We start from the raw sequence: 19862 nt of genomic DNA on the forward strand, positions 1-19862 counted from the left end.
CTAAACATCCCTTCAGAGGCTTCGGCTGAAGGCTCTTTTGTTGGTGCCACAGGCACAGGAGGAAATGGACTTCAGATCACAACTTCATTGTATCCAAACTGCCACAAAGCCACTGGATGATGGAAACTGACTCAGCTTGAATTCAGGCTGAAAGTTTGTGCAGCCCCTTGCTGCTCCCCATACCAACCCCAGCATTGGCTTTCGACACCCGTATTTCTTGCAAAGTGTCATTTGAATTTATTCCTTTGTAAATCATCTGCTTTATGCTTACATAATCACAATAGCAGCACTATCATTATCAAGCTGAATTTCATGTGGTACGCAGGGAATTTTCTGGCTTCTTTAATAAACATTATGCTGGTTGGAAATTCCATGAAGTAAAGCATTTTTCAAGTTAAATACCCCTTTCTTAAGTGCCAGGCTGCTAAGAGGGGCAAGCACACAGAAGCCTCACTACAGATCTGATTGCCATGAAGGGTCCCTCACTACCCACTGGAAAGGCAGGTGAGGATTAATTCAAGCTGCAGAGGAAACACCAACATCCAGAGCTGGGCTACAGAGGAGCTCTGGGTCACTCTCTGTCCCTCCCAGGACCAGTACCTTTCCATGTGGGGTCCTTCTCTCCCTCTGTCCCTGGCCAGTGTCCAGCATGAAGCAAGTGGTTCATGACCTCACTAACAATTCCAGCAACAAAGCCGACTGGAAAGGGTCAGTCCTAAGGGAAATGCTGAAGCCATACTGCCTCCAAATCACACCAGCTAAATTTAGTTTGAATATTTGTTCTAATACAAAGACAAAGCAGCAAAGAATGTGATACCTTTCTGTTGTGAAGCTTTCCAGGCATGATTCATCATTAATTTCTGACAGCATTTAAATGTCCTTTCTTCTCCTGCTAAGTAATATTATATATAATGCTCATTTGATACTTAGAGATTTATAGGTTCATGCATAATGACATTTTTTCCCAAAGTTTTACAAAGCCCTTAATTCTCTCTAGTCTTAACCAGGCCCTTCCCAACACAGCAAATTCAACCTGACTGCTTAACCCATTCTTCATGTTCTAGTCCAAAACTGACAAGACAAATGGAAAACAGAAGAAAGGACAGTGAAAAAGAGCCCTTCTGGATATCACTGGGAGCACTTTCTCCGGTAGTGAAGCAGGAGAAAGTGAGACAAGGCACGCAGTTTTTATCCACTCTTGCAGAAAACCCTGGCCCACAAGCAGACTGCCATTCAGCACTGGAAGCATTGTCTTCTGCTGAACAATCACTGGAGACAGAGCTGCCATGGATGGTATTTCCCAAAAGACATACTAACCTGAAAAACACAACTGGAGCCAAAAAAAAAACAAATAATCCAGGTTCCATTTCTCCTCCTGAGATACTAATAGTTCATATTTACTGTAATAGAAAGTGAGATTAAAAATCAAGAGAGAGGTATTCATGTCAAGCAGGAAGTGAATCAGACCCTCAGATTATCCTATTAAACACAAAAACCTGGGAAAATGCTGTCAGGAAACAGCATAATACAGGAGGTAAATATAGCATGTTAGGCTTGCATTGAAAGGGAGGCTTGTAAAATAAAACCAGCATTGCACAAAGATCTGATGAGTTCTCCAGCTTCTATTCTTACACAATCAAGGCACAGATATGACCAAGTTAATGTGTTCTGTACAGTCTGAAGACACCATCTTTCAAACATTCAACTTTACTACCATCATTTACTAAGGTGACTTTTTATGAATGACTAAAAAAAGCAGGTCCTACACACTTGGATAATTTGCATATGCTAATTTACTGTATTAGAGATGCTGCAGGAAATTTCAAAGAGTTTATGCACCGGTCAGAGTAAACACCTGAGCTACAGCTGCAGATTTGGCATCATTATTGCAGGTCACAATGTTTCTCCTTGCTGGGGAGTTGATGTAGTTTTTCTGCACTGAGTGCCTCATGCTGGAGGATGCCTCGGCCCACCAAGAGAGCCAATGGTGTGGGCTCACCAGCGCCAGCACCAGGCCTACTGCTACCAACAGAGGGAGGGGGATACAGCCCCACAGCTCCCTGCTAAATCCCTCCTTTAGCCTTTCAGTGTACGGCACACAGAGAGCAGAATCCTTTCCTTTTGACAAATTAGGGGGTTTGAACTAGGTTGAGCTGGTTCCTGTGAGTTGTGGCATGTGGCACTCCGGGCTGCAAAGCCTCTGCCACCAAGAGTCACCAGCACCCACCACTGGGACCACCCACCCCTGCTGTCCTGCCCCAGGGTCACCCTCCTCCTGTGCAGCCAAGAAGACTGGGTTTAATGGAGATTAACCTTCCCACTGCTGCCACTGAGCAGTCTGCCCACCTCTCACACACACAGTGAGTCCAACAGGTGAGTCTGGCCACTTTTTGTTAACTCCCCCAAGTAATCTATCCCCTTCCCAAAGAGCTGGTGCAGGATACAGAGTCACATCTGGATATACTGACCAGACATTTTGCAGCCATTGCACGGGAGCAAAAAACACAGCCTTTCTCTGATATCAAATCCCAGTATTACTGAGGGAAACTTTCCTGTGAATATTGTTAAAAGTATGGTCTTGCTTTAACAAAGGAGCAAATAAAACCCCGACATGTAGAATTATTCCATATTTTCAACAAAAAATGGGTAGTTAACTGCCCATTTTCCTGCTTTGTTTCCTACTTGACAATTTTCTTTACTAGCTTTTTTTGTTAAGGGAGGGGAAGGGAAGGCAAAGCCCAAAGAACACAAGCTGAAATACTTTATTTGGGGTTGCCAATTCAAGGGACTTAATAGTTTAATATTTTAATGAAGTAATTCTTTTAATGAGGCATTAAAAACGTATTTACCAGAACTATCAATTTTCAGACACAGAATATGACCCGTGGTTTCCAGCCTATGTAGTCATGACTCAGAGATTATCAATGGAAGAGATGGTTAAACCATTGAGTCTTCAGTACAATTAACAACAAATGACCAAAATGTAATTGAAAAAACTCCTCTATGTTCTCTTTGCACAAGTATTACAGCTTCAGTTCATCATAGACAAGGTTTCTGGTGGGTTCTTTTATTCTGTGGTCCCTCAGTAAAATTCAATCCTCACTTTACTGCATACCAGGCAAAATCTGTTTGCTGATCTTCAGGGTATTATGCAAAGCATTTGGAGAGAATGACAGGAGAGAGAGACTGAATTTTGAGGCATTTGTTTGATCTATTGCTTTGATGATTTAGGCTGATTTGTATGATGGGTTTGGGTTGTGTGCTACGGTTTGCATTTTATGCAGTACTTTTCTATGGCTGGATTCTCAGGGATGTTCAGTGTCCTGCATCTCTTACTATGACACACAGATTTCAATTGAATGAAAAATTCCAACATTTAGCACCTGCTTTCTGGGAACTCATAGTAGAATTTAAATAAGAACTGCACTGGCTGCATTTGAGGGCACTGACCACTTCAAAATATGGTCTTAAACTCGGGTTTATGCAAATTTAAGCATCAAACCAACATTCTGAATCCCATCTGGGGAATCCAAAAGAAGATAGAGTAGTTTTCCATATGTGCCTGCTATGTGGTCTCAGGAATCGCTCTTCTATGAATAGAGAACGAAAAGTCTTGGCCTATCTATTTTAAACAGCTGATAAATAAAGAAGGGGCATAAAAAAAAATAGAAACGCTTTCAAGATTGATTCTCTGACTCTTGCAAAAAACCCTCGCTTCTTATTTTTCATATTTATTTTTATAACTTCTTCTTTTCTTCTTCGCCTTCTGTTCCTTAATATTAAGTTGGAAGCAAAATGTTCTTTTGGTCAAAAGCTATTGTTAGCATGACTCTTACAAATCTAAACAGATGGGATGGAGTAGTCTCCTTTTTGGAGAACTGATTTACTGCTGGATCACTGAGAAGGAGCATCTCTATTCAAAGAGCTGCACTTCTAAGTCAATGCCAGGCCTCATTACTAAATTCCATGTTTAGCTTAAGAGGCTTCCACATAGTCATATCCCTGCAGAAGCACATCTCTCATGCTGCTAAAAGCAGTAAAATAAGAGAAAAACCTGCTAATCACCTGAAAATGAGAGGCATCAATCTATACAACTTAGTTTACAAGGCTTTTGCAAAAGAAAGCAGTCACCAGAGTAAACATCTGTGATCAAACACTAATTTAGCACCAACAGAAAATTGACTTCAAATCATCTCTTTGCCACTGTAATTGATTAAAAGCCAAATGAAAATTGATAACATGATTTTCTATTTGTGAGTGTGTATGTGGCACAAACTCTCAAGAGCTCTATTGGCTTCATATATTGACTTTTTTCCAAATAAAGCCTCTTAAGAGTACATTAGTCAGGCCACTACTAAACTTAAAACACAGCCTAATTACAACAACACATGGCATTAAAACACTCCCGAGACTGTTGAACTTTGGTGCAAAAACTAAATTATGAGGAGAACTTTGAACTCAAGTAAAGCAACAAAATGCATGAACTATTCCATTCTTGCTGAGGTTTTTTATGAGGAAGGAAGCTGAGTGCTTCACTCTTATTTTACTTTTCATGTAAAACTTCCTTAACATTTTATTAATTCTTCTCCAGTCTGAGTGCCACATACAACTGCTCTTTCCTAGTGTAAAGGTGCTCTTTTTTTGCAGGTTACAGATATATGTATCTTTTTTTCTTTAACAGATTATTTTCTGCATCACAGAGCAAATGCCATTTTGTATCGACCCTTGAAGAGAATGTAGCTAACAGAGAACTAAAATGTTATTTCATCTACTCTATGGACAGTGATTTTTTTAATATCACATGTAAATCCAACAAAAAAGTCTTCTGTCCCAGAAATATGTTTGCTTTATTATTGCATATTCCTAACTGGACTGAAAATGGTAGCAGAAATGTATTGCAAAGAACATAAATTACACTAATTCAAATTTTCAACTTCCTCTCTGTCGATGGGACTATGAATAGGTATGAGAAATGGAGACAAAAAACATATCAGAGACGTCGCATTTATGAAGAAAGAAGATTTCATCCCTAATTAAACCATAATACAAGAAAAACAACAAAAAAAAAAGCTCTTTAAAAGAAACATTTTCAAGACTTCCCAAATACCTTCTATTTACAGTCAAGATGTGTTACACCACCACAGTCATGCCACTGGCCAGGGATCTACATGCAGGTCAAACAGAAACCTATGGCAGAGAGGTACTCTGTCCTGCGTCAGGATGACAACAGGAGGAATAAAATCTCAACTGCAGATTTGAATTTTGGCTGCTTGCACCGATCAGAAGAGAAATGGGGAATCCACAGATGAAAGAGATCCCATACCAGATGGCAGCAGTAAAACAGTAAAGAGCTCAGAAAGAGCTGAAACAGGAGAAGGAGGCTTTCACAGCTTTTGAGGTGGACTGGTTAAACTTAGAAGAAACTGAGGTTTGAAGAGAGAGCCAACGTGGTGCTGCTGAGTGCAATGGTCAGCTACAGTCTGTGAATGATGCTGTCATTGCAGCAATTTTTATTTTAATCCTAAAAAGATGGAAAGAAACATAACCATTTGATACCAGAAAGAAAAAAAGCCAACAAATAAAACCCAAAAAAAAAAACCCAACAAAAACCCCCAAACAAAATCAAAACAAACACCAACCAAAACAGAATAAAAACACCAAACAAAAAACCCAAAAAACCACAGTTCATCACTAATGTTGTGGAGTTTTGCACACTTAAGGTTCCAAAAAAAGCATCAATGGAGATTCAGTCAGCAATGAGTTCCAGCACAACAGCATCACTTAAAACTCTCCATGACTATGATGCCTACAAAAAACTGGCAGAGTTAAGCTGATGGTGAACTGGTACTGACATCCATCATGCCTCTAACGTGCTTATTGCTTCCCCACATTTACAGCTTCCTTACACTTCCACCCTAACCTTCCCTCTGCTTGTTTCCTCTGGCTACCAAGGCAAAGGCTGCCCTCAGGAGCTATGGGCACAGAAAGGACCACAGAGGCATTCAGTCCCTGGGGTGCCTTGGCAGCCCAGCTCTCCAGCATGAGCTCAAAGAGCATCTCCAAGTGACTGAACAGGAGAGCAGATCTCCCCCAGTCCCTGTGTCCAGCACTGAACCCCACAAACACCCTGGCTGCTGCAGCGTGGCTCTTTGATCACTGCACCACAGCACCTGCAAAACTTGCAGAATTCAGGAGGGGCTCTATGAGAAAACAGATGCAGGTTTTTCGAAAGTATCCACATATATCAGAAAAGCACAAGCTGGGCAATGGACAGCTGAATTCAACACTGATTTGGGCTGCATGATTATTTTCAACAAAAATGTGCTGTGCCTAAACTGCAAGGTGCCACCAAAACCTGCAGAAGGTTTTGAAGGTTGGACAAACTCCTGTGAGTAGGATAGAGGTTTTGTATTCCATACAGGTAGAGCTTAAGGCAACCAAAATGTAATTAAGTGTCTTAAAGGTTGGAACTTCCACGGCTACAAGGCATATTCCATTACTCCCAAGCAGGGCCAGCAGGAATTTGAGTTTATAGTACATCCTGGACCCTTCATTCCTCACCTCTGCAAGCAGCTGCCCTGCCCTCTGCTCCCACTACCTACACAGGCAAGTAAGCACATTAACTGATCATTTCAGAGGTAAAAACAGAGTTTGCACATGCAAATGTCATCACCTGTCTATTCAAGTAGGGCAACTCACACAGACTTTAATGTCTGTGTCCGCTTTCACATTTGCACCATCGTTTACCTTGGCTCTCAACAATTATTATTCAGCATTTCAAGTGCCATCTGTGCTGCTGGATAAGTAAATGCCTTCAAGTATACTGAAAACTGATTTTCTGAAGTTCTACCTTGTACGGGCACAGTCATAATCAGAAAAATGTTCCCTACAGATGCTGACATGTATTCAGCTGTTTTTCCATAGGGATTGGTGTATTTAAATTTGAAATATGTATATCCAAGTTACCAAACAGCAAACAGGCACAGATAATGAAGGGAAATCACTGCATCACAAAAAGAACTAGTTCTCTGTGGATCAAATTCAAATCCACACACAAGGGAAACGTTCACTTGCTCAAGGAGCAATTTAGTCTTATAATAGTTAACTGTATCTTGAGACAAAACCCCATTAAATAAAAGAAAATATCCGTAAGTTTAATGTGCAAATGCCTCAACACTTCTTGACATCTACATCGGTCGTCATTAAAATGAAAATGTGAACTATAATGACTGATATCCGCAAGACACATGAAGCTGACTATTCTAAGATGCTTGGTGACAGTTTAAACTAGTCAAAGTGACACATGGGAACAGATCCAGACTAACAAGTCTCTGCCCAACATCTTAGTGTAAATGTCAGCATGGAAGTAGAGTCTGTGAAAAAATATTTTTAAAAGACTTTTTTCCCCCCTTTAAAAATCAATCATTAACCACTGTTTGCTAATAAGTCCTGTTTTCTTTTCAACTAAAATCATAGCTGGTTGTATCTTAGAGGGATAAAGCCATACAAGCACATAAAAAACCCCCAAACCTAAGTTGCAAACATAGGTAAATACTATACAGAAAGTTTTCTAAACAAAAAAAAAAAAAAAAACTGAAGGGAAACCACAACCACATGGACAGCTCTGAAGTATTTCAAGTCACTGAATAGATAGACCATGATAAAGCAACAAAGTGGGACACCACTTCAGTTTCCTCTCCTGATGCTGAACAGCATTCCTGTTCCTGACTGCAATGACATTATTCCTATGACAGTCAGGCCTGACAATGCAAGGCACTGCCAAAGTCACTCGGACAAAGCCAGAAATCCATGGATTGGGCACCTGCAAAGTTTCATGAATGAGAGAGGTGGGTTAATACAACATACACTCCAGGACCTGGGCAGATCTGATGCTGTCTGGAGCCTGTGAAAGACTTGAAGTAAGAAGTAAAGTGAGAGAGAAACATTCCAACCCACCCCACATGGCAGGATGCCTTTCCCAGTGGAGAGCCACCACCTGCAGCACATCCCAGCAGCTGCTCTTCCCCAGGATGGAGGAGAGGAGCTGAGAGGCTGCAGGGAAGGCCCTACCATGTCCTCCATTGTCCTTCTTCTCCCCACTCACCTCGAGCCAGAGCTCTGCACAGTTTAATACCAAACCACACATGTGCAATTCTATTAGCCAGCCTAAAGCACTGGCATTAGATAAGCCTGTGCTCTGAATCCAGTCACTAAGACTCTGCCAACAAGCTCAGAGGTTCAGAGCCTCTTTTCTATGCAGGTCCATTTGGCCTGGAAATAGCATACATATACACTGACTTGAGCTCTACAAAGAATGTTAATTTGGGTCAGTGAACTACCACTAATTGAATTCTAATAGATGTCACCATAACTCAAGTGCTCCAGCTCTCTCAAGCAAAATGGCAGAAGACTGAAGCAGGCACTTCTGCAGCACCAGGGGAGAGAAAGTCTGTCCTTCAGCTGCTTGGTTTCTTCCCTTTCCAGTTTTAACTACTGCTCAGATGTAATAAAAAGCAAACGAGACGCTGGTTTGACAGCTCCCTCAAAAGATCTTAAAGAGTACATTTTAGGTTTTAAAGGTGATGCTTGTTCTTTCCAAAACGGAACAAACCTTGAGCTACTCCATACACAGACACAGCTGCAAGGACTTTGAATACACTTTAAAAGCATAACACACTAGCTCCCAGACCCTCTTTCCCAAGATTACTTATTTGAAATCCAGTTTTGAATTCTTTTTGCTCAAAGCCAGCACCCCTGCAGTGTGTAGGAGTAGTAACCCCAAAGCACAATTTTTCTAAGGCTTGTGGATCCTGGCAGCATGGAGATGCTACTGGCCAAGCTGCACAGAGATGAACACCTGAACACCCAGCCACTAGGAGGGCTGTATTGAGAAGGAAAAGGGAGTTTATTTTAGCTGAGGTAAGCTGAGTGTGATTCACACTAGCTTAACCATGGCAATATAGATGAGCTTTGTAAGAAGGAGTAAAGTAAGAGATTTACAGTCACCAGACTATGAGGGTGCTGGTTTGTGCCTTGGTTAAGATGGAGCAGGAAACACAAGGTAGATTTTCCACTGGCTTACATCCTCTATAGTCAGTCACCCCTGTGCAAAATGGATGTGAAACTGCTGCAGAAGGACAATGGTGGCAGTTTGCACAGCAACAAGTAGTGACACGAGGGGCAGGCTTGTGGAAAATCAGACCCTGTGAGTTCTGTCCTCTAGGCAGTCTGTGGTAGCAGCTGGTCACACTAGTGATGCTCACCAAAAATATTATGCAACTGCAAATGTATGGACTCCAAATGTAAAAAACTCCAAAACTGAAATGTCAACTTAAATTCACTTTGCATGGTTATACAGGACAAGGAGTTACACCTCGAAGCACTTAGCTGAACCTCAAGAGTGTAGGAGCCAAATGAGCATAGAAAATATTTGAGTGGGTGGGAGGGGAAGAAAAGAACTTCTATTTTATTTGCTGAGCAGAAAAGAAAAATCAAATCTAGCAGATTAAAGATACATAGCTTCAAACAGGCACTGTAGAATCTTTTCAGAAAAATCATCCTTTCTCACTCCTCTGCCCTTTAGCCACATATTACCACATGGCATCACAGAGAGAAACAAAGCAGAGAGGCAAATCTGACAGATTAATTCTCAATTTGGAGCAGTAGGTAAAAGCACTAAACCTATATTCAGCGGGACACATGCATGCACACAAAAGCCATGGCTATAAAAAAAGGTTTCCTGGAAGGACAAAGTTGTATGGGGGGTACATGACAAAGTTTTTGTAGCAGGGAGGGGCTAGAGGGGTGCCTGTTCTGAAATGCAGCCAGAAGCTTCCCCCACATCACACAGAGCCAGTGCCTGCTGGCTCCAGGAGGGACCCTCCGCCGACCAGAGCCAAGCCCAGCAGCCACAGCTGTGGCATCTTTGGGATAACATAGTTAAGAAGGGGGTAAAAACTGCTGTGCAACAGCAATGGGAAGAGAAGTGAGAACGCAGAATGAGAGAAAGAGTTCTGCAGACACCAGGTCAGTGAAGGAGTGGGAGGAGGAGCTCCAGGTGCCAGAGAAGAGTCCCCTGCAGCCCATGGTGCAGCCCACGGTGAAGCAGCTGTGCCCCAGAGGCCCATGGAGATCTCCAGGGGTGCAGAGAGCAACCTGCAGTCCCTGGAGGAGCCCACAAGGGAGAGGTAGATGCGCAAAGGAGGCTGGGAACCTTCGGAAAACCCCCCCTGGAGCAGGTTCTGGCAGGACCTGTGGAAGAGTGGAGAGAGCAGCTCATGCTGGAGAGCAGGTTTGTGGGCAGGACTTGGGAGATCCCTTGGGGGATCCCCAGGAGCAGCCTCTTCCTAAAGGACTGCGCACCATGGAAGGGACTCAAGTTGAAACAATTTGTGAAGAACTGCAGCCCAGAATTTGGAGACGTTCATGGAGGACTGTTTCCCGTAAGAGGGACCTCACATTGGAGTAGGGTGGAGTGCGAGGAGTCTTCCCTCTGAAGAGGAAAGAGCAGCAGAGGAATATGTCTGATGAACTCACCACAACCCCAATTCCCTGTCCCCCTGTGCCACTGTGGGGGTGAGGTAGAGAATCTGGGACTGAATTTGGCCCCAGGAAGAAGGAAGGGATGGGGAAAACTTTGTTTTAAGATTTGCTTTTGCTTCACATTATCCTACTCTGAAAGATTTGGTAATAAAGCTAATTTCCCCACTTTGTGTCCATTTTGCCCTTAACAGTAATTGGTGAGTGATTTCTACCTGTTCTTATCTTGACCCAGGAGTCTTTTGTTATATTTCTCTTCTGAGCTGAGGAGGAAAGTGATACCTGGCATCCAGCCACAGCCAATCCACAAACAACGTGATGCCTGGAATGGCTCTGAGTCATTCCCAATTAGAGAGCCATCCCTTGGTGGGACATATGCAACTGGTTGTCACCTAGGGAATGACCTGATTTTGCAGTTTGCATCAGAGGTATCAGACATGGATCCTGCAAAGATTCCGGGCTCCCCAGAGAGCAGGAGGAGCACCCTGCACACACCAGGCCCCTCTAAGTCCTTAGATCCTGTTGCTCCTTAGCACCTCTCCCTCTGCAGATCATCTTAGCCCATGTGTGTTAGGGCTGGCAAGCACTGAGAGTGCAGGTCCCCCATCCCACAGGGAGCACTGTGCCACCAGCCACTCTGTGGCGGCATGGGACCATCAGAAAAGAACACAGCACCGGCTTCTGAGGAGCCACCCTACACGCAGCCTGCAGTGTGTCCCCACTGCGAGACACAAACATAGCAAAGGCCAGTAAATGCAAAAAGGGTCCACCTTTGTAGTACTGCCTAGAGTTAGCAGGACAGAAACACCAAATAAGACAGTATTCTTCCAAATTCTGCTGTGCCTGATATGCCACAATTTAAAGTATATTTACTGAAAAACATGGCCATGGTAAGCAGCACCAGAGACATTACAGAAATTTACCTTGGCCTCTCCCACGCTGTTATATTTCTTGTGTTATTAATCCCATACCATCCTGTTGTTCTACTCTGTTATCCCTTATAGTTTCCATCTTCATGTATCCCTTTTGGCCAGATCCCACAACCATCAGTTCAAGTGTCTTCCCTTCCCATCACCCATTTTATACACCCTCCAGTTAAACATCCCTATCCATGTGAAAATGAATAGCCCTCAACTAACTACAGATAATGTTCTTTAATGAACAGGTCATATAAATTTGTTTATTCCAGTAAAAATCTCATGGCTTTTCCCAACTGCCTCACACAATGAGTTCTTCTGCAGCCAGTGTCCACCAGTAGTCAGTGGGCTCATTTCTGCACTACTGCAGTAAAGACAGATGTAAAACTGAGATCTCAATCATCTGCAGCTTAAAAAAAAAAAAAAGTTCTGGCAGTTTTCATCAGAGGAACAGTTTTAAGCAGCCCTGCTGCACAAATGCTGGCTTCCCTTAACTTTTACTGCCATTTCAAGGGGACCTGTAATACTTTGTCCTGAGCTGTTACACATCACTGCAGAGTTCAGCTGAATAGCTGTCATATTCTGCACCAACACAGGAGGTGTCTCTGTGGAGAATAAGATAATCCTTATGTGTCATTTCTATATTAATTTATATAATTTGTAAAGCTCTTTGGGACTCTGTAAGATGAAAGAAGCTACATAAATGTAAAATATATCACCATTATTGCTGTTTTCCAAGCAGCATCTCCCATTATGTAGTTGGTATTTTTCTCCCATAGTGTATGACCTTGTATTTTATCTAAATTAAATCTCATCTTGTTAATTTTTGCACAGTTCTTTAAACTCTCAATATCCTTTTGTTATCTCTTTCTCTCTCTGTGCCTTCCACTGTGTTTATGATCCCTCTTAATTTGGCATCATCTGCAAATTGTATTGCTCTATATATTGTTTAGGAAAGTATTAAACAATATTGTGATCAGCACTGACCCTTGTGAAACCTCCCCTGATATTTTTCCTAAATTGACATTTTAACGTTTATAATTAGGTACAAGAGGACACAAGAAGAAGTAACAAGCAGCAATTAAGGAAAGGAAACTACAAACTGTCACGAAAAAACTTTGACAGTGAAATCTATCAGAATGTACAACAGCTTCCCAAAGGAAGTGTTGAAAATCCCAATACTTACTAAAAAATACATTAATAGTAAATAAAACACTAAATAATAAAAACACTTAGCACATGGTGTATATACTGCTTGTCAGGTTCAAGCCTATTCACCAAAAATAGCTAGCTTGGGGAAATGGTGAAAATTCTAGAAGACAAAGCACCCAAGTATATTTTCTTTTCCTTTTTGCATATGTAACAGCCTCTCCCCAAGCAGCGTGACTCAGGGACAAAGCATTCCTGCAAATAAACCTGCGCTACCAAGGGGATTCGTGTGTGCCTGAGAAGAGGACAGCATGACCTAGCACTTTTCATTTCTGTGCTGCTGTACCCTACACATCCACTATACACACTCCATGGGATAAGCTCTCAGTCACCAAAACCCACCTTTACAAATCCCTGTTCTCTTGGATGTTTTTTTATTCTTTTTCTTTCTCTGTTTTTTCTTTTTTTTTTTTTTTTTGATACAATAAACATAGAGGGCAATTTCAACCTGCTGGCAAAAGATAGGACTAAATCCCTCGTGAAGTCAGCCTTGAGAATCGACATTTTGAGACTCAACAACTGCCAGGAAGACTCCTCTCAAAAGTGTTAGTTAATCCATTTATTCTCTCCAGCCAGCGAGGAAAGAATGAAAGCAGGGCAAGTCCCAAACCTGTGCCTGTATTCAGGAGAGATCTCAGAACCAAATCTACTGGGATGAGGGGAACTCTGAGCCTGCTAATGGATATACTACACCAACATCTGGCCCCCCTATCCTTTGACAGAAGCAATTAAGAGAGATCTTGGACAAAAGAACTGGGCACTGGGAAGCATGAAGGTTTCTGCTACAGCATCTTCCAGAGCTGGATGAGTACTCTTCCATTTCAGCCCTCACATCTCAGCCCTTTCACCTGGGATGATCACCTTGTTCTCGAGCAGCAGCAATCCCAGAAAGCACAGCCATTACCCACATGATCCAGCAGCCAGTCTGCATATACACTCAACCAGCCCTTCAAATTAATTTCTCACTCCCACATTCTGCAAACAGCCAGAAACCCCAACAAAAGTCTTGAGTTTAGTTAGACAATATTTCAGTTATCTCACTTCCTACTCCATTACAGCTTTCCACCTGGGAGTGTAAGTAACTCAGATGCTCCACCAAGCCATGGGCAGTTTAGAATATGATGAAGTTAAGTGTATTACTAGTATAATCCATCTCCACTCAATTGCTAGAATACTTAAAATTAAGCATATGGCTCAGTGTTTGCCACTGCTCACAGCCTGAGCACTTAAGCTCTTCAGAAGTTATGGCAGCCACTTGGTGGCTTGCCACCTACATTGCACTATGCGGTACCAACAGAGTTTATTTCTGCCTCTTACTAGAAAAATCTGTTCCCCAAATAAAAGTAAAAGTGTAGCAAAAAGTCTTATGCATTTCCAGTCCTTTCAAAGATTTAATAATAAACATCAGTTGTAGTTCTTGTATTGCAAAAGTTGTGTACCTTCTTGGTGATTGCTCATGGGCAGCTCCTCACAACACGGACTCCTTCTTCACAGCACAGACAACAAACTCCAACCCTCTCCTCACCCAGCTAACCCACTCTTTTGTGGCACTCATTGGACACAGCTGTGGCCTATTAAGGGCAGGCCTGTTCCTAATCTTTGGTGATTAGTACAGCTGCAACTCCTTTGGTGTGAGACTACCTTCTGCACTATCTTTATTTTCTTACGTTCTATTCCTTCACAATCTGTAAAGCAGGATTTATGTGCTAGGTGCACTTATGCAGATAGAGAAAAATAAGCAGGCTACAGGTGAGAACAAAGAAGCCTAGAACCACAGCATATGAGGAGCAAAAGGGAGAAAGAAAAGAGAGCAAGAAAAGAGAGCCTAGCATGGGGCACAGCTACATGCTAGTATGGCTTGGATGATTAAAGAAGAGAAAGAAGACTGAATACTCCAGGAACTACCCATCTCACTTGACAAAAAAAAAAAAAATTAAAAAAGGACAAGAGTCCTGTTCTTACTCCTGCAACCAGGGAGAATTTCCATGAAGCTCTCCAAAAATGGATAAAAAAGGGGATGTAAAAATGGCTGGTCCAGGCATTCTGATGGAAGAATAAAGCTAGAAAATGGTGGAATTAGAAGGCAGGGGCAAAAAGCTGAACAGCTGAAAAATAGAAGTATTTTGAGATATGCCACCGACCTACTACACTGCTTGGCACTCCTTGTAAACTCTGTCTTTGCTAAAAAAGGTTTGGCAAACATACACCATTCTATCCTAGACACTACAGGCACTCAAGTGAGAGCAGATGAATGCTTGTGCTTTCTGAAGCCATGTTACACTTTGATTTCCAGAGAATGAGCTGAGGGATGGAAGATTTCAGTGCTCTGGAAGACTGATCTGAACAGCCGCAGCCATGCAACCTCACTGACCTCTCCTGAGATCATGTGGGGTGAGAAATAGGTCCTGGTCACTGAGGAAAGAGGACAGTCTCAATGGCATCTTGAAATCTTGCTGTCCTTGCAAGGCTGTAAGGCTGGGCTAGGCATAATGAATGGGTGCAATGCCTTTTCTGCTGCAGAAATCCAGTCAGCAAATTCCAGGTCGTGGTTACACTTCCAGATCTTTTGGAATCCTTACAGTGCTGCCATCTTGTGTTTCCACCTGTGCCTCCCCACCTGAACCCCTGCTTTATTTAGTTCTGAATAGCTTTTCTACCCAGTTATGTAACAGGCACCACTAATGTTTCAGAAGCTACTTACTCTGCAAGCATTTTTGAAAAGAAGATATTTTTTTCACTTTCATATATTACCTCAGGTTCCCTAGAAGTGTATGTGATAAATGTGCTGAATTTAAGAACTAATGCCACATTAGAAGGCATTGATTTTCTTTACAGTAAGATGAGCATCTTTGGGAGCTGGATGGAGGTAGTGAACTGAGCAGACACAGCATGATTCTGGCAAGGCGGAGCATTTGGGGAATTGCTCCCACAATAGGAAAAATTTGTTTTAATTAGGTTGGTTGGTGGTTCCCAAAGCAACGTGCTGTGAGTGGGAAGGAGAAATGAGGATGGGACTGTAAACAGCTTGTTGTGCTCTCAGCATCTGAGTCACAGCACAGAGAGAGAACTTGTGCTCCTGGCTTGGAGGCCAGAAGAGTCTTGGGAGTGTGGGGAGCTACAAGGGAGGTGATGTATAGAAGTCCTTTCCCTTTTACTTTACTCCTCAATTGCTTATAAGAGCAGATGAGGTTTTGCTTTCCTGGACAAGGGAAAAGATTCGAGGAAGAATATAATAACAAACAATTAGGGCAGCAAAAATATCCAGGAACAAAACTGACCAAAAATAATAAAATTAAAAAGTGAGTGAGAGAGATTTTGTCATTCTGTCTTAAATTATGTTGAGGAGGCTGAACTCAATTTTATTGAGAAATCAATTCTAATTTGGCACTCCACATGCTATCTGGCAGAGGACACAGGTAACATTCTCCATTGAAATCTGCCAGCTAATTTACTTCTGCTGACTTTACACTAGCAAACAGAAGCAGGAAAAAATCGTGTCGTAGAGATGACATTTCCCACTAAATGTCTCATACTAATATGCATTCTGAGTCCTCCTATGCTTGCTTTAGAAACCCATCACCTTGCAATGGGAGACAACAAGCAATAAAAACCTCCCCTGGAGAGAATGGTCAGAGCACTTGGCCAAAGGTCCTGCACATATCCTGCCAACTGGGCTTGCATCTCATAAGTTTATCTGGAAGCAAGGGCTTGGGGACATATCAGCTGCTGTAGGAGTTCAGCATCATCTGTCCTCCAATTAAACTGACCGTGGAAGTCCAGTACCAGCAACTTTTATAGACACTGTGTCCTGCTATTGATTGTCAAAAGGCAAAAAAAGCTTTTAAAGGATTGTGAATTATTGACAAAAATGTGTCCATAGGTATTTCAGAAATGTACTGCATAAAATTTATCATGGGTTACGTGTCTGGGAACACAAAATGTGCTGTTTAATGCTATGCTTTACTGACCTTTAAGCAGTGGCAGCTATCCTAACTGTATTCACAGCTTCTGTGTATTCACTCAGCATTTATATAAAATATCATTTATTTTTACGAGGTTTGTGCCACTGAAAATTTTACTTGCACTGAGAAAACTATTGCTGAGTGGATTGTTCATAGCATTGTTTCCAAACATCAATATAAGCATGAGGTGTGATGTTGTCAACCTGCATGCTTAGTAGCACCTCCTCAGTTTATTTTCTGAAGTAGTTCTTACTTGTGAACAGAATTAAATGAAAGGGGAAAAAAAGGAAAAAAGAAAACATTTTTATTCTTTTGTTTGCTTATTGCTTTTACTTTCATTTCTAATGAAACCTGAGCATTCCTACCTGCCCTGCACAATTGCATTTTCTTTTTCGGGAAAGGTTTCTGTCTTTAGTTAAGTAATCTCCATACAAAAGTCCCAAATTTAGAAGTGCACAATGACTTACATTTCCTCACTCCATTTATAAACCAGGTTCAGTGCTCCATAAGGACCCGATTTCATCCCCTCCCTCTCAGTCACATTCTTTAAGTCTTTACAAAGATCCATTTTCCCTTTCTTATTCCCAGAAGCCTGTTAAAACTAGGGCAAGATGGCCTAAAATTACTGTTTTCCTCCAAGTCCCAGAAAAGCTAAGGCCAGTGGCAGCTCTCCTGTCCAGCAGAGCTGCAGCTGCATGAGACACAGGGGAGCGATGCTGGGAGCACCCAGGCACCCCTCATCTCCCCCTCTGGACAGCCCCTGCCTCATCCATCCAGGGACATGCTCCCACTCAGCCTCACCACCTGGTTCATCAGGAAGCTATGGACTTCTGACCCAAGCAGGCATTTCATGCCTCCAGAACCTGATGCTGTAAAGGCTGAACTTTGTCTCTGAGAAAAGAAATAAGGTAAAAATGAATATAATGACATTGTTCTAAATAATTGATGTTGCAATCTCATGCTATTTCCTTTTGTATCACTGCAATCTTCTTAAAAAGATATTCTCAAGCTGTTTATTATAGCAATAACTATAATTTTCCCTTCTCTTTTAGCAACAGTGTTTTACCCATAATGTCGCCTACTGATAATGTATTAAAGATATAAATAAAATAACACAGTATAGGTGGTACAGCAACATACAGGTTGTTAACCAGCCAAACAAGATGGTTTAGAGCTGGATTAGCAAGCGCTGAATATTTGAGTGCTTGTTGTCTTTTGATTTATCCACTGTTGGCTTTCTGTCTATCTCTATCTGCATTTGCCCTGACATTACAACAATGCTGTGCATAAAACTAAACAACATCCACACTTTTCTTTCATTCACCTCACCAGAAGGAAGAAAGAAGATGCAGCAACCAGCACTGAATGACCAGAATATAGAAATCCAGTCCCCAGATTTAAACACCCTCTTGTCTCCCAGTTTTTGTCACAGCTTGGAAGTTTTTCCAGAAAGCTGTAATTTCCTCAAATATAAAAATCCATTTTAAAAATTTCTCAGTCTCTTCTAGGATGGACTAAAAATAACCCAGAGTGCAACTATTACCCTCTAACCCCTAGCTTTGGTTCAACTGCATATGCCACCTCAGGAAAATGGCCAGCAGCAATCAGCACTGTTATTTGTATTACAGCAGCATCTCTAAACCCTTGCCAAGAGTTAGTCCCAGTGAGGTCATTTCTTACATGAATTTAATGCAACAGACAGGCCCCATCCCAAAGATTTTAAATGGAAAAGAGGTTTTCACATGTTTATGCCCACATTTCCACCCAAGCAGGGAAGCACACCCAGGTGATTAAGATGAGACCATTCACAAGCCCTCCACTCAGCCGAGGGGACCAGTTTGTATCAGCTCCCTGAAACGCTGCAAACAGCACCTCCTTCACATGGTGGTGGTGCAGGCTGCCTGGCAAGAGCCCCCACCTGGAGACACTATCCCCATTAAATTCCTGTATCTGCAATTCTGAAGTGTATTTTAAGACAAATGCTGTCCTAATTTGCTGTAGGCACTGAAGACCAACATGCTTTTCAGTGGAGAAAGTTATATGTTTTAATTGCTTTATGAAGACAAAGCATATGCCATGACACAGTTAAATGATTAACAGATTCCTACGAATGCCTTTGGCATAGAATATCTATACATTCATTAGCTGAAACAATTCATCTTCTTGATAAAACTAAAATTAGTTATACAGCAGGTTTACCTTTAATGATTAATAAATGATAAAAATCTAAATTATCCATCTGAAATGACTGTTTTCTTAGCTATTAATCTCACATTTATCAGCTCCTATAATTCATGTTACTAGTTGAAAAATATATATCCAAAATATTTTTAATTTCCTACAAAAAACCAAAACATGGAATATTAAATTTTACCTCTTTCATTACATTATTTTGAAATGAATTCTACCTTAGGTATAAAAAGATGTACTATTTGATGACTTTATGATAAAAACCAAATAGAGAAAATATACAACTGCATGTATACTGTGAACATACCAAAAAAAAAAAAATTTGCTTGGTAATAAAGTAGCTCTAACAAAAGATGTATCAGCTCATTTGGATTTTCCAGCTCTCTATAGTTATTTTTGCCAAGAAGCAAAATCCATCTCATTTTCCAGAAAACCAGCTTAGGGCAAAGCAGAGCGGATAATATGGTAAAAGTTCAAAAGTACAGCACTGTCTGTGTCCTGGAGACGGATTTGACACATCACAGGTTTAGCTAGAGGGAAGGGGTTGAGAACATATACTTCTGTCAGCTATTTAAAATGTTGAAGACCTCCTGTCCTCCAATTAAAGTGATCAAGGAAGCCTGCAACAGCTTGTGTAGAACAACTGTGCAGCATTCCTATTGAAGACCAAGTTTAGTCATGTAATTTGTGGTGTCAAACAATGAGTGTTCCCAAGTCCAGTAATATTAGAAGAGAGGATTCTTCTCAGAATCAGAAAAGCTAAGTTTACCATTTTTTACTCTCTGGCAGTAAGTGGGTGGGGAGAAAGAAGAATGAAAGGGAGGCATCTGGAGGAGTGCCCAGGTAGGCATGCCTTGTGTGGCACTGCCTTCCCACAGCCCCAGCCCTGGGGTGGGCGAGGGCTGGGGGTCGGCTGAGAGCAGCGTGCCAGGATCTGCTGGAAGGAGCAGCAGATGCCAATGGTAACTTGCTGACCAACTGCTCTCCTTCCCAGCTCAGCATGAGATTCAGGGTTTGTGACAATCCCCCAGCAAAACAGAAATGA

At 41.8% G+C, this 19862-nt stretch overlaps 1 protein-coding gene and 1 long non-coding RNA gene across 3 annotated transcripts in view; both read right to left on the reverse strand.

Annotated features, from left to right (window-relative positions):
• LOC135447093 (uncharacterized) overlaps positions 1–14173 on the reverse strand; it is a 58547-nt gene extending 44374 nt beyond the window's left edge. Inside the window, exon 1 of the long non-coding RNA XR_010440002.1 lies at positions 14105–14173. This is a non-coding gene — a long non-coding RNA (uncharacterized LOC135447093). The remainder of the gene's footprint in view (positions 1–14104) is intronic.
• Positions 1–19862, reverse strand: part of PPARGC1A (PPARG coactivator 1 alpha) — a 368866-nt gene that overhangs the window by 149504 nt on the left and 199500 nt on the right. The gene's annotated exons all lie outside the window — the stretch shown is intronic.

The sequence above is a fragment of the Zonotrichia leucophrys genome, chromosome 4 (genome assembly GCF_028769735.1).
Source record: "Zonotrichia leucophrys gambelii isolate GWCS_2022_RI chromosome 4, RI_Zleu_2.0, whole genome shotgun sequence".
Taxonomy (NCBI): Eukaryota; Metazoa; Chordata; class Aves; order Passeriformes; family Passerellidae; genus Zonotrichia; species Zonotrichia leucophrys.